Raw genomic sequence first — 13,911 nt, forward strand, 5'->3', positions numbered from 1 at the left:
CTCAGCTCTTGCCATGGCCGAGACTCACTTCTATTTATAGCCCCAAGGGCTAAACTAGCCGTTACCCCTTCACTGGGCAAAAGTCAGGCCGACCGGATGCTCCGGTCAGATCGACCGGACGCTGGACCCCAGCGTCCGATCGTGCGATGCACACCACGTGTCCCCTTCTTCAAACGCTGTTCACTAGATCTCAACGGTCATCTATTGACCGGACGCTCTAGCAACAACTGACCGGACTCTGAGCCTCCAGCGTCCGGTCATTTCCAGTAAGGTACCGGACATGATCGGACGCGTCTGGTCGATCGCGATCGGATGTAGCACCAGCATTCGGTCACTCTCCAGCTTCTCTACTTTGCCTGCGTCATCACACATCACCCTAATCGGATGCACATCGCCAGCGTCTGGTCACTTACAGCACCAGCGTCCGATCGATGACCGACGCTGCCCGCTGTCTGCCACTACTGACCGGACGCAGGACCCCAGCGTCCGGTCACCATGTGACCAGCGTCTGGTCCACTCTGTGAAACCATGTTTCTTCTGTCTAGGGCACCAGTGGCACCATTGGACTGTCCGCACTCTATGGGCGGACACTTTGCTGGTGGAGTTCCTAACCCTTCTCGCCTCCATTTCATCGCTGAGTTGATCCACATCAACTCTGACTTCATCTCCTTTGTAAATGTGCCAAAACCACCATGTGTTTGTGTGTTAGCATTTTCATAATCATTTTCCAAAGGATTAGCCACTCAACTTGCCACGTCACTCGATCCTAGTGATGACGCAAAGTTAGATCACTCGAGTGGCACTAGATGACTAATATGCAAACAAGTTTGCCCCTCTTGATAGTATGGCCATCTATCCTAAACCCGGTCATAAACTTCTCTACACACCTACGACCAGTAAAATGAAATGCCCTAGGTTATACCTTTGCCTTGCGCATTCCATTCTATCTCCTCTAATGTCGATGCAACACATGCACCAACATGATCAACAATGATATGATCCACTTCATATCATCATGTGATCATATTGGTTCATCGATCTTGACTTCACTTGCTTTTCACCGTTGCCTTCGTCCATCGGCGCCAAGTCATGCTCAAGCTTCACCGCCACGCGGTCCATCGCTCCAAAGCCTTCGACTTGCCCTTCACGCTTGCAACCGGTCCATCAAGCCAAGTCTTGTCTTGATCTTCTCCACCTTGATCACATGACTCAATGTCATGTCTCATGTGCAATAAGCTCCTTCATCATCACATGTGTGAGCTTTGCAACATCTCCAAGCCATTTTCACCTTCATGGCATATGTTGCTCACACACATGTACCTGTGGACTAATCACTTGTGTATCTTACATAAACACAATTAGTCCACCTAGGTTGTCACTCAATTACCAAAACCAAACAAGGACCTTCAATCCCGACGGGCGAGAGTGCGGGAAATTCCATCGAGCCGAAGCGAATCGTATCGCCCGAGCCCGCCACGGCGGGGGTGGTGGAAGAATGGGCCATCCGATTACCAAAAAAGTGTTGAACGTACAGCGTCTTCCCCACGGTGGGCATCAACTGTCGGTACAGAAAGTGACCAACTAGTGAATATTTGTAGTTTTGCTGTACGTTGTGATCGGAGGTGGCCTAGCACTCAATAACAAGGGATTTATACTGGTTCAGGCAACGTGCCCTACGTCCAGTCGGGGGCGGTCGGCGACTTTATTCCTGAGCCTAGGTGCTCAAAGTCTGTAGTGGGGTTACAAACAAGAGAGAGAGAGAGAGATGGGGTGCCCAGTCGGTCCGGTCGGAAGGGCCGAGATCGACTGGAGCTATGCTATGAACGAAGTGTCCAAGCGTGTGCTTGAAGGGTTGCGAGCTATCGATCTAATGAACCTGAACTTGAAGAAGTTGACTCGGGTTAACTGCCTGTGTTAGGAGGGAGCGCATCCCCTTTTATAGAAGAAGGGGATGGCTTTACAAGTGAGAGGGAGAGAGAGTACGGACGTTTCTAAGCCTTGTTGCCCATGCCGATGGGGATGGGATAATGGTGGGCGCCCATAATACTGTTGATGTCACTGTAGAATGTCAGGTGCATGTAGGAGGTTGAGCCGCTTTCTTCAAGACTGGAGGACGTCGGTACCTGCAAAAATGTTGTCTCGCCGACTGGAGGCATGGCTTTACCACGTTCACCCGGTATGGTGAATTCTGGCGCCCACAATACTGGTGATGCCCAGAGGCACATGGGGGTCTTACCGTATGGGTGTTTTGACCGGCGCCTACAATACTGTTGGTGGCAGGGCGGTTGTAAAGTACGGTTCCACATGGTATGGTTCCTGGTGCCGTGGTTTGACTTGCGAGCCCCGTCTTGCCTTCCTTCGTACGCCTTCTGGTTCTTTCCGAGCGGGCGTCCCCGGTCGGATGGCCCCAGTCGGCTCTGGTGCGCCAGTCGGAGAATAGCGATGAGTAGGTTTTTCTATGAACCCCGGTCGGAGACACGGGGTCGGAATCGGAGGCGGTCCTCGGGTCAAGCTTTCCGAGCGAAGGCCGTGCGAAGGCGGCCGGGGCCTGATACTAGCGCTCCGATCGGAGGGGCCGTTCGGAGTTGGCCTGAGCCTGAGCTAGTGTTCCGGTCGGAAAGATGGGCCGAAGGCGGCCAGGGCCCAAAAGCGAGTGCTCTGGTCTGTTGAATTTAGACTCTCGGGCCGGTCCAGAAGAAAAAAAAGGCCGTCCTCCTAGACCGAGCCCTGGCGTGGAAGCCGGTCCCCAAGGGACCCCGGGTTTATGAACCCGACAAATACCATATCATTTCTATTCAACCATATCGCCCAACAAAGTGCGGCAGCTCCTAGTAAAATTTGGTTTCTGAGTTTAGGACTTAATCCACATAGCCAGGAACAAATCAAATCAGCAAAGTTAGTAGGTGGCTGAATTCCAAACGTGATATGCACAATATTCCAAACAAAGCTAGCAAAGTGGCAGTCAAAGAACAAATGTTGGATAGTTTCCAGGACTACATAGACAACACTTGACATTTGCTTGTCAGTTCTTCTTTGCTAAGTTATCTTTCGTAAGTGTTGCCCCTTTTTTAAATACCACAGAAAGATCTTAATTTTTAGCGGTACTTTTATAGTCCAAAGAGGGCTTTTCTCAGGGAGAACGCCTTTTCAGGCCAAGGTTTTATACATAGACCGGATTGTGTATGTACATGCCATTCTTAATGAGGTTCCATCGGAAAACATCTTTCCCGTTTGTGAGGTGAGCTTGTATACCTTTTGACACTAAGTCGAATCCATTTTTCTTTTATTTGAAAAATCATTTTACAAATCCTCGCTAATCAAAGCGTCACCTCTCGTATAGTGACATGTCCTAAGGACTTACGGTTTATTTATATTCCAGTCCAAACAATACTGGTTGTAAGGAGGTGGGGATACGAGAAGAACATGTGGTGTTGGAGTTTTCCTTTGGACTAATTTTTATGTAATTTTGTTGACCAAGGGAATAGAATCTTCTTCATATAAACGTCTATAAATAGCGGCACATTTGTGGCACCTATCAGCAACCAACATACAGCATAGGAAAGTGGGAAACATGGGATTCTCTATTCCATCGCGTGCCCCGGTGGCTTCAGCGCTCCTGCTTTACCTCTTCTTGCCTTTACTACCGGGGGCACATGGAGGATCCCGTAGGGTAAGCATGCTTGCCCGATGCATTGCTAACAGTTTTGTAAAGAAGCTTCCAAAATCGAAACTCTAAGTAATCACCTATTTTTGTATAGCTATATATTGTATACCTAGGCGATGTGAAACATGGACACCCCAACGATGTCATCGCTTCGCACCATGATATACTCAGCAATGTTCTTGGAAGGTACGTACGTGTCCTCCTCTTAAGACGACTGATCCTGATGAATGATGTGCAAATTCATGGTTGATCGTGTCCCGTTATTACCTCTTCCAGTATGGACGATTCTTTGGCTTCCATGGTTTACAACTACAAGCATGGCTTCTCAGGCTTCGCAGCGATGCTCACGGAAGACCATGCTCATCAGCTTGCAGGTCAGTCCTTTCAGTCTTTTTGCTCAAACTGGAATTCGCCGTCTCACTTGCTGTTAAGCCACGAAACCAACCAAAATCGCTTTTGGTTAAATCGGTTAACTTGGTTAAAGACAATACAAATTATTCCTCCACGAGTAATAATTCAATACTAAATTTGCATGGGGAACCACCAAACAAGGAGAATGCATCCTACAACAAAAGCAAAAATTGAAAGCAACTAGGAATACTTGCAATAACTGGATGAGTCTCATACAAACATGAAATGTGTTAAATAAGCAAATTGATAGAACATAATCTCAAACAGTTTCATACTGGTCGATGATGATGGGGTTGCGCACGGCGTCCATGTGCATGTTCTCGAAGGAGAAGGAGACGGAGCCGGAGCCGGAGCCGGAGCTGCCCTTCCACGTCTTGATCCGGACGGCGTTGTCCGAGTGCCAGATCACCGCGTAGTTCACCGTTAGCCACGCACGCCCGCGTGCCCTGCTTGCCCAGGCTCCCGATGCTCATGCCGTGGCCGGCCACCGGACCGCAGGGAGGTGACGTTCTCGGTGTGCATGTTGAGGGTGCCGGTGCCGATGGAGACGCACTCGTCGCGGTTGGAGACGGCGGTGTTGGTGATGAGGACGTCCTGGGCGGCTGGGCGTTCTCGACGTGGATGCCGTCGGTGTTGGGGCTCAGCGCCGGGGAGCTAATGGACAGGCTGCTGACGAGCACGCGGCGGCAGCTGTCAAACTGGACGGGGCTGTTCTGCACCTTGAGGCCTTGCACCGTCACGTTGGTCATGAAAAACCTCAGCGCCTGAGGCCTGATGATGGATATGACAGTCGATCGGCAACGAATTAACCCACCATGAGAGATCAACGTCAGTCCGTCGGATATTTCAAGGATTTTTTTTTGGCTCACCATTACTTACTCTTCACTTGATCACTTCAATCTAGACTGTAGCTGAACATTTGTCAGTGCGCCGTTAAAGTAACCATTCTTTTTGTGGCTTCTTAACTCTGCAGAGCTTCCTGAAGTCATCAGTGTCCATCTAAGCAGAAGCTGCAGAGCGACAACCACTCGTAGCTGGGACTTCCTTGGTCTGAACTACCAGATGCCCAGTGAGCTGCTCCGTAAAAGCAACCAAGGGGAGGATATAATCATCGGGGTTATTGACAGCGGTTAGTAATACAATTCTCTACGCAAATCTGAACAAGCTCTGGTTTGCTTCGAACTGAAACAAATCTTTTAATCCTGCTTTGATCCATCTTGCTTTGCTTCAGGTATCTGGCCGGAGTCGAGAAGCTTCAGCGACGAAGGGTATGGCCCGGTGCCGTCACGGTGGAAAGGCAAGTGCGAAGTCGGGCAGGGCTGGAACAGCAGCAACTGTAACCGCAAGATCATCGGCGCGCGGTTCTACAGCGCCGGAGTGCCCGAAGAGATACTAAAGACCGACTACCTGTCGCCCCGAGGCAAAGGCACCCACGGCACGCACACGGCCTCCACCGCGGCAGGCTCGGTCGTTGAGGCGACCAGCTTCCACGGGCTCGCCGCGGGCGCTGCGCGTGGCGGCGCGCCCCGCGCCCGCATTGCCGTGTACAAGTCCCTCTGGGGACAAGTCACATTTGGCACCAGTGCAGGCGTGCTCGCGGCCATCGACGACGCCATCCATGACGGGGTGGACGTGCTCTCGCTGTCGCTCGCTCACCCCGAGGAGAATTCGTTCGGCGCCCTGCATGCCGTCCAAAAGGGGATCACCGTCGTGTACGCGGCCGGGAACGACGGGCCTAGTCCGCAGACGCTTGAGAACACGGCTCCGTGGGTCATCACAGTTGCCGCGAGCAAGACTGATCGCTCGTTCCCCACGGTTATCACCCTGGGAAACAAGCAACAGATAACGGTATGAATTGAATACATACAATACAAACGCCCACTCTGAAGAATCACAAGGCTGCCACGTATATTTTACATAGAAGCAATGAAGCAGATGTTACTGATCTTGAGGAGACAAACAACTCTTGCCTATTTTTCAGGGACAATCTCTCTATTACCAAGGGAAGAACTCATCCAGGAGCAGTTTCAGAAGTCTTGCCAATGGAGACCAGTATGCAAAGCCATTAAATTTACTTTATTTTCTGCAAATGCTCCAAAAATTCTGAAATTGACAGCAACTTTTTAACTTAATTTCTGCCTTCTCTTAGATGCACGCAAGATGATTTGAACGGTACTGATATTACAGGGAAAATCGTGATTTGCACATAATCAAATTCACCAACGACGATCGGCCCAGTCACGTATTTCTCAGTCGCGTTGCAAAACATCGTGAATGGAGGAGGAACTGGACTTATTTTTGTTCAATACACGACTGACAGTCTCCTAGACTTGGGTGACTTTCCATGTGTTCTTGTGGACATTGACACTGGTAAAAAGATCAAAAAGTATATCGACTCCGCCAGGTACACCACTTCCTGGATCCTCATTAGCATGTACAACAATGCACATAACAAGCTAGATCAATTCTTTCTCTATCATGAGCTGAGCCTTTCTCCGGTAAATTTCTGGTCGTTTCAAGCAGCCCACCGGTGGAGAAGATTGAACCAGCCCGCACCAGTATAGGTGCCCTGCTAGCCCCAAAAGTGGCATCATTCTCCTCCAGAGGTCCATCACCCGACATAGAGTCAAATGTTGCGTCTAACAGTCTGTAGGCGCAAACATGCCATCACCTGTTGTCTCACAGCAGCCTTTGCTTCCTCCACAGCCTGACATAGCTGCACCTGGAGCCAACATCCTAGCAGCAACAGGAAATTCTTACAAAATTATGTCAGGGACATCAATGGCTACCCCACATGTAGCTGGCATCATCGCGCTATTGAAAGCTCTGCATCCAAACTGGTCTCCTGCTGCACTGAAATCTGCAATCATCACCACTGGTAATAAAACCAAACACCTCTTTAGAAGACGATTTGACTTCTGAAGCCATGATAAGTTTATGAGGCAATATGTTACATGTATTTACCTCTGTTTCATTTTGCATGCTGAAGCATCTGTAACTGACGAAGATCGCATGCCAATACTGGCTGAAGGATTGCCTCGAAAGATTGCCGACCCATTTGACTACGGAGGTGGGCACATCAACCCTAACAGAGCAGCAGATCCTGGACTGATTTATGACATCAATCCAAAGGATTACAACTACTTCTTTGATTGCACCATCAAAACATCTGTTAGCTGCAATGCAACATCGACACCTGGGTATCTCTTGAACCTGCCATCCATCTCAGCTCCAGATTTGAGGTATCCAGTTACCTTGTGGAGAACTGTCACTAATGTAGGCGAGGTCAATGCAGTGTACCATGTTGCAATTGAGAACCCAGCTGGAATCAAGATCGAAGTTGAGCCATCTGTTCTTGTGTTCAATGCTGCAAACAAAGTTCACACATTTCAGGTCACGCTATCACCTCTGTGGAGGTTACAAGGGGATTATACATTTGGAAGCCTTACTTGGTACAATAACCAAAAGAAGGTTCGGATTCCGATAGCGGCCCGGATCACGATGTATGATTTATTTGCAGATGTTGCATAACTGGGGTGGACCATTTATCCTGCATGGCATCGCTCATTATCAAAGTTTTTTCAGCACAGTCCAAAAAAATTAAGAAAATAAGACATGCCAATTGTCAAGTTTCATCGTAGCTTGTATTTATTTTGCTTGTAGCCAAATAGGCTATGCGTTGTCTAGATCCGTTTGTTATGTTATATACAATTCTGATAACTATGTCGACTTCCTTTTGTTGCGGTACTTTTCAATTGCTACTTCAATAAATCTCTATCTTTATATACAAAAGTAAATAGTGTTTCTTTTTTGTCCAAAAATTGATGGTAAAGAAGCACGATTGGTCACAATTGTGCGGTAGGCAAGGTGCACCCGTCGCAAGCGAGTGGTAGAACAACTCATTACTCTGATCGCACGCGTGGCACATCCTCCTCGCCGCCAAATTAATCCGATACGGAATTGAGAAGGTAAAACTAGAGATCCCTCGGCCCACATCGTCGTTACTAAAAAAAGATATGTGTTTGCATGCCCACTTCCTTCCCCTCTCGTCTCTTCTCCATTTTGCAAGTGCTTTTCCCGATAGCGGCAGTGAGTGTTGTGGTCATGGAAATGGTAGATTCGGGGCTCTCGGGCCGGATCCAATTCCCCTGTGCCAAATCTATTAGTGGCCAGAGGGATTTGCTTGTGGTGATCTCCTCGATCGGCGCGCTCCCCTAGGTGTTTGGTGGCTAGTCCCGATGGACTCAGCGTGCTCCTTTGGTCGGGGTGCCCTCTCGAGCGTGTCCAAGTAGAGGAGGATAGTACCACGACGAGCGATGATGTCGAAAACCACCAAAGGTCATGCCCACCGATAAGGTGATGGCCGGGTGTGGGTACGTCCCTTTTGGCCACACTGATGTTTGGGATCTATGCCAGGCTTGTCGATAGGTCCTGTGTTATATATGTGTCAAATATGTGCATACTTGTTATAGTTGGACTTGAGTTGTATCAGGGGAAACATCCAACCTCATTGTCATTCTTCTTGCCTATTTTCTTCTATGGTGTTATGCTTTCATGTTCTTTTATTAGTAGATCTGTTTAGGTATGGATCTAACTATGCACTCTAACACTCTAGACAGTCGGCTTCGCCTATGTGGCCCTTCTACTCGACGACGACTCCATATGTCGCCCCAACTGTTGGAGTGTGTTGGTGCAGGAGCACCACACCATGGTCAGCAACGCTGGCGACCACCAAGAGGTCACCTTCCCCAACGTCATGATAGCCTTGTACGGGTCCTATCGGTCATGCAGCGGTTGGTGTTGCGGCCGTGGTGTCATAGATCTAGAGCTTCTAGGCCTGGATATAGTTCTCCCTTTGTTGAAAGCTTTGCCTCTGGCAGCCATAGTGGGTGTCACGTAGACCACAAGTGTTCATGCAGCTGGTGTGTGAGCAGGCACTACCGTCCACAACCATGTGTTATTTGCCATGGGAGCTTGGCCGTTAGGCTAGCTTCTTGGTTGAAAGGATCTAACAATGCCTAGAGGGGGGTGAATAGGCGTATCTAAAAATTTACTGCAAATGCTAAGTTCAATTCTGTCAGCCACTGTCGGAAGTCCCGACGTTTGGGCCGGAACTCCCGACGTTGTCAAAAGTTCCGACGCAAACGTCAGCAGTCCCGACGCCTAAGTGAACTACAAAAGCAGTGCCAAATTTAACTTTGCGGATAAATAATCTTACAACCTCACTTCCTAGTGGTTTGGTGAAGATGTTGGGTCACTCCCTTGACGCCTTAATGCCTCCAATCCGTAGATCGAGTCCAAACCCTAAAATGGAAATTTTGGAGACAAAGAGACAAATACATACAAGTAATCTCAAGCAATCACAACAACAACAAGCACGCGGGACACAAGGATTTATCCCGAGGTTCGGCAACCCCACAAAGGAGCTCCTATGTCCTCGTTATTGAGGTGACCACTAAGGTCGGAGTCTTTTCCACCTCCTTGCCTCTCTCAAAGCGACCACAAAGGTCACTTGAGCTTTCCACTAAGAAATCAAAGGGTGATACAAACTTCCCAAGGCTCTTCCACAAGATGGAAGCTCTTGGGCAACGCCTAGCTGGCTAGGGGCAAAGCCCCAAGAGTAATAGACGCAAAGACAACTGGCTTGACGAAGAAATCAAGTGCTCAAGCTTTCCAAAGTGATGCTCTCACTTAATTCACTCTCCTTTCACTCAAAAACTAAGGGATTCAAAGATTGAAGCAAAGGAGGAAGGAGAGGGGTGATTTGGTTGCTTGGGAGCTATTCAGCACGAAGTGAGTCAACTGTGAAATGAGTCCGTAACTGTTAGAAGTGAAGAGAGGAGTATTTATACTCCAAGTGAAAACCCAACCGTTCAGATCTACGTCGGAAGTCCCGACGCAGATCCCGGGACTTCCGACAGCAACAGAAAACACTGTACACAACGGGTCAGAAGTCCACAGGTGAAAGTCAGTGTCAGAACTCCCGGCAAACATCGGGACTTCCGACGGTCGGAACTCCCGACGTACGTCGGAACTTCCAACGAGCTCAGTTAAACAAGCAGCTAGCACCATTGATGCCGAGACTCCCGGCATGGGTCAGGACAGTGTCAGAACTCCCGGCGGACGTCGGGACTTCCGACGGTCGGAACTCCCGACGAATGTCGGGACTTCCGATGTGCACAGAAAGCGAGCAGTCAGAAGCATAGGAGCCGGGACTCCTGGCTGAGGTCGGGACTTCCGACAACGAAAGTCATAGAAAAATTGTTTTATGTGCTCATGAAGTGCTAGAGTGACTCTCTTTTGATTTTAATTAAATGCTTGAGCACTCTATCTTCCTCAGACCAACTAAACTTGCATCCCTCTTTATAGTGCGGCGGATCCTAAACTCAAAAACAAAAATAAAACCTTTGGAGATCGTTTTGAGTTCGTCCGCCTTTACAACTTCAAGAATTGAGGGATACCATTTCATCTTTATCAACTCTTTGAATCTTTCATGGGACTAATAGCTGCAACATATCTCATTAAGATCACATTAGTCCCTAATTTAGATGTCATCAATACACCAAAACCCACATAGGGGGCAAATGCACTTTCAATCTCCCCCTTTTTGGTAATTGATGACAACCAACTTAGGCTTTTATAAGAATGAAAGATTTTAAAACTTTTGAACCCCAAAATTTATGGAGAGCCCCCCCTTGATGTATGCATGAATTTGAATTTCAATTGGAATCATGTCTACATGATTTGCATACACCAAGACAAAAGCTCCCCCTAAATTTTGCAATCCGTGGGGTGCAGCAAGTATGTGTGAACAAATAAGTATCGGTGAAAAGAGATGCAATATGACATGTTATTTCACATAACAAGTAAAAAAACTATGATGGCCAAGATTTCAAAGTAGAAACTTTAAGTAACACATGGCCATACAAAAAAAACATTCATCATGACAAGTAGAGATAAGCACAAGCAAATAAGATAGATTAAGACATAGCTTATCCTATAATCATCCATCACACACATATAAATAGATAGTTGTCCATCACACAGTTGCCACCACACGACATAGTTCATACATGCTAAAGGTTTTAAAGTTCCAAAACATAAAGACCAACTAACTTATTACAATAATTCAAAGCCTAGCACTCCCCCTTTGTCAACAAGTGCCAAAAGGGGTAGGCCGCATGAGAAACCAACTACTCATCATCGGAGTCATCATCATCGCCTTGGTCACCTTCCTCACCATCGTCGTCGTCTTCATCATCTTCTTCCTCTTGATATTCCTCATCGTCTTCAGTTGCTTTCCCCTTGCCATGTGGGCGTGAAGAAACATCATCGTCGTACACCACACAAGCCTCATCATATAAAGCCAACGGATCACGAGGAGGCACAAATGGTGGCGGAGGAGAAGATACAATTCCTGCTTGCTGTTCCAGTCGATATAGCCTCTCTTGCATGTCGTGCTCACGCTGAGCACTAGCACAACACTATCCAAACATGTAGGTCATTAGAAACTTGAACTTGCTGGGCTTCTTTCTAGAGGAGGACGAAGAGAGGGGCTCATCACTGGATGACTGAGCAGCAGCACGGCGAGAGCGAGAACCCAAAGGACCTTTCCCTTTAGCTTGGGCTACCTCAGCTTGTTCTTTGAGTTCTCTAGCGGCAATGATAGAGGTCTTGTTGGATATTTTGAGGACCTTATGCTCAGAGTCATAGGGAAAACGGATGCCAGATACATGCTCTATGATATGCATGATGTACGGAGCATAGGGAAGATGCTTTACCGGATCATCAGTAGCATCATGAATCTTATTCCATATATAGCGACTGATGGAGAACTTCTCAAACTCATCTCCAAATCTCTGAAGCACCTTCTGTGAATCATCACAAAGGAAGGTGGAGTCACCTACCTTCGGATACAATATCTGTCTCAGGATGTTGTTCAGAACATAATAATATGGCTTCAGAAATGTGGTCTGTCCATCAGCCCTGCGACCCTCAAGATACATGTGTTGATATTCCTCCAAAGCAAGATCCTCATACTCAGTCAACTCATTTGCATTCCAGTCGCTGTGACCCAAACCAAGAAGGCGAGAGAAATTGACGAAGTCCACCTTATAGTGCTTGCCTTCAGTGGTCCAGTGAATAAAGTCCACAGCACCGGTTTGGTCTCTCTCATGATGATAGGAAGCATAAAACTAATAAATCAGCTCGTTGTTCCAATTCTTCTGAAACTGTAGCAGGTAGTTCAGCCCCATTGATTGTATATCCTGAACCATCTGCTCCAGCTCGGGTTCCTTGTACTTGCCAAGAGAATATGCATCAATGCACTTCATCTGAAGGACCGGTGGCTCCTTCTTCGTCAAAAACTTCCGATAAAGAATGGAATCATAGAAATCATAATGGAAGGGGTGCTAGAAACGATACTCAAGGCAGAGATCTTTTTCATCCTCTGCATACAGGTTCCTTCCTCTGTTGTACCGGATGTCCTTGACTCGGTGACGATAATTCACTGGAAGGGGAGGGGTCCATCCACCAGCCGAATTCAGAACCATGGAGGGCTCCCTCATGACCGGCGACACACCAGTGAATGGAACAAGCTGAAATGTCCCCGGCGGCCCTCGAGTCGGGGTGCGAAGCGGTGGAACAGCAAGGGTGCGTCCGACACAGTCCAGCGCTTCCTCTTCTTCATCAACCACCAGCTCAGCCCCAACAGGAGCAGGGGCAGGAGGAGGGGCAGCAACTGATGACCCCTGGTCGCCACAGCCACGGCCACGGGAAGCACCAGCACCACCACACGAGTAAGACGCCTTGGTGCGGCCAGGCGGCTTCGGAATAGCGGCGCGATCTTGAGTCTTCTTGGAACGCTTTTCCCTATGGCGTGAGGGACTGCTACCACCATCCATGACTGCATAGAACACAAAATGGAACTAAGAAACAGGACAAGGAGAGGTGAACGAACATCGAGAAGTGAAGAAACAGGAATGGAGTGGTCACCATAGGGTCGGTAGTCCCGGCCAAAGTCGGGACTTCCGACAGCCGGGAGTTTCGGCGTATGTCGGGACTTTCGACAATCGGAACTCCCGACGGTCACCGGGACTTCCGGCGCACACGGTGACCATCCCATTCATGGGGCTTCAAATCATGACACACATCCAAACAAGGGAGATAGAGGAGTAGAAAGGAAGAAAGTATAGAGGCAAAACATAAGGTACATTTGGATTTAGGGTTAGAACACCATAGTAGTACCTTGAAATGGGAACGGAAGAGAAGAAACGAATCGTAGTCGTCAACGAACAAATCCACGGGCACAATCTCGTCCACTGAAGGAATCTCCTCCACCAATGGAATCCCCTCCACCAATGGAATAAAACGAGAGCACGGGCGGTGGAAGGGAGGGAGGACGGTCGGCACTACCGGCAAGACCTCCGGTGGCGGTGGAAGAGAAAAGGAGGCCGGAGCATGAGGTAGGGCGGCGGTGGGAGGGGAGGGCGGAGCCAAGGCGGCATCGGTGTCGGGAGAGGAAGAGAACCGAGAAAGAGAAACCACAGTAAAGTAAAAAAACGAGGCCGGTTAAAAAGGAGTTGGGAACGGATCCGACGCAGTCAGATCTGCGTTGGAACTCTCGGCGAACGTCGGGACTTCCGGCGGTCGGGACTTCTGGCATGAGACGGGACTTCCGGCCGTCGGGACTTCCGACGAATGTTGGGACTTTCGATGCAGGGAAACAGAAAAACACCTTAACTTGCACTTGCTCTGCCATGTGGGGCAAAAATATGATGGACACTTATATTTTCACAGGTGACTAGATTTCATTAATCCAATACAAAACAATAGTC

The 13,911-nt window shown here is 48.5% G+C and overlaps 1 pseudogene; it reads left to right on the top strand.

The window, feature by feature from the left end:
- The first annotated feature begins 3,543 nt into the window (after positions 1 to 3,543).
- On the top strand, positions 3,544 to 7,839 carry LOC136459204 (subtilisin-like protease SBT3.9; annotated as a pseudogene).
- The last annotated feature ends 6,072 nt before the right edge of the window (positions 7,840 to 13,911 follow it).

This window comes from Miscanthus floridulus, chromosome 6 (genome assembly GCF_019320115.1).
Source record: "Miscanthus floridulus cultivar M001 chromosome 6, ASM1932011v1, whole genome shotgun sequence".
Taxonomy (NCBI): Eukaryota; Viridiplantae; Streptophyta; class Magnoliopsida; order Poales; family Poaceae; genus Miscanthus; species Miscanthus floridulus.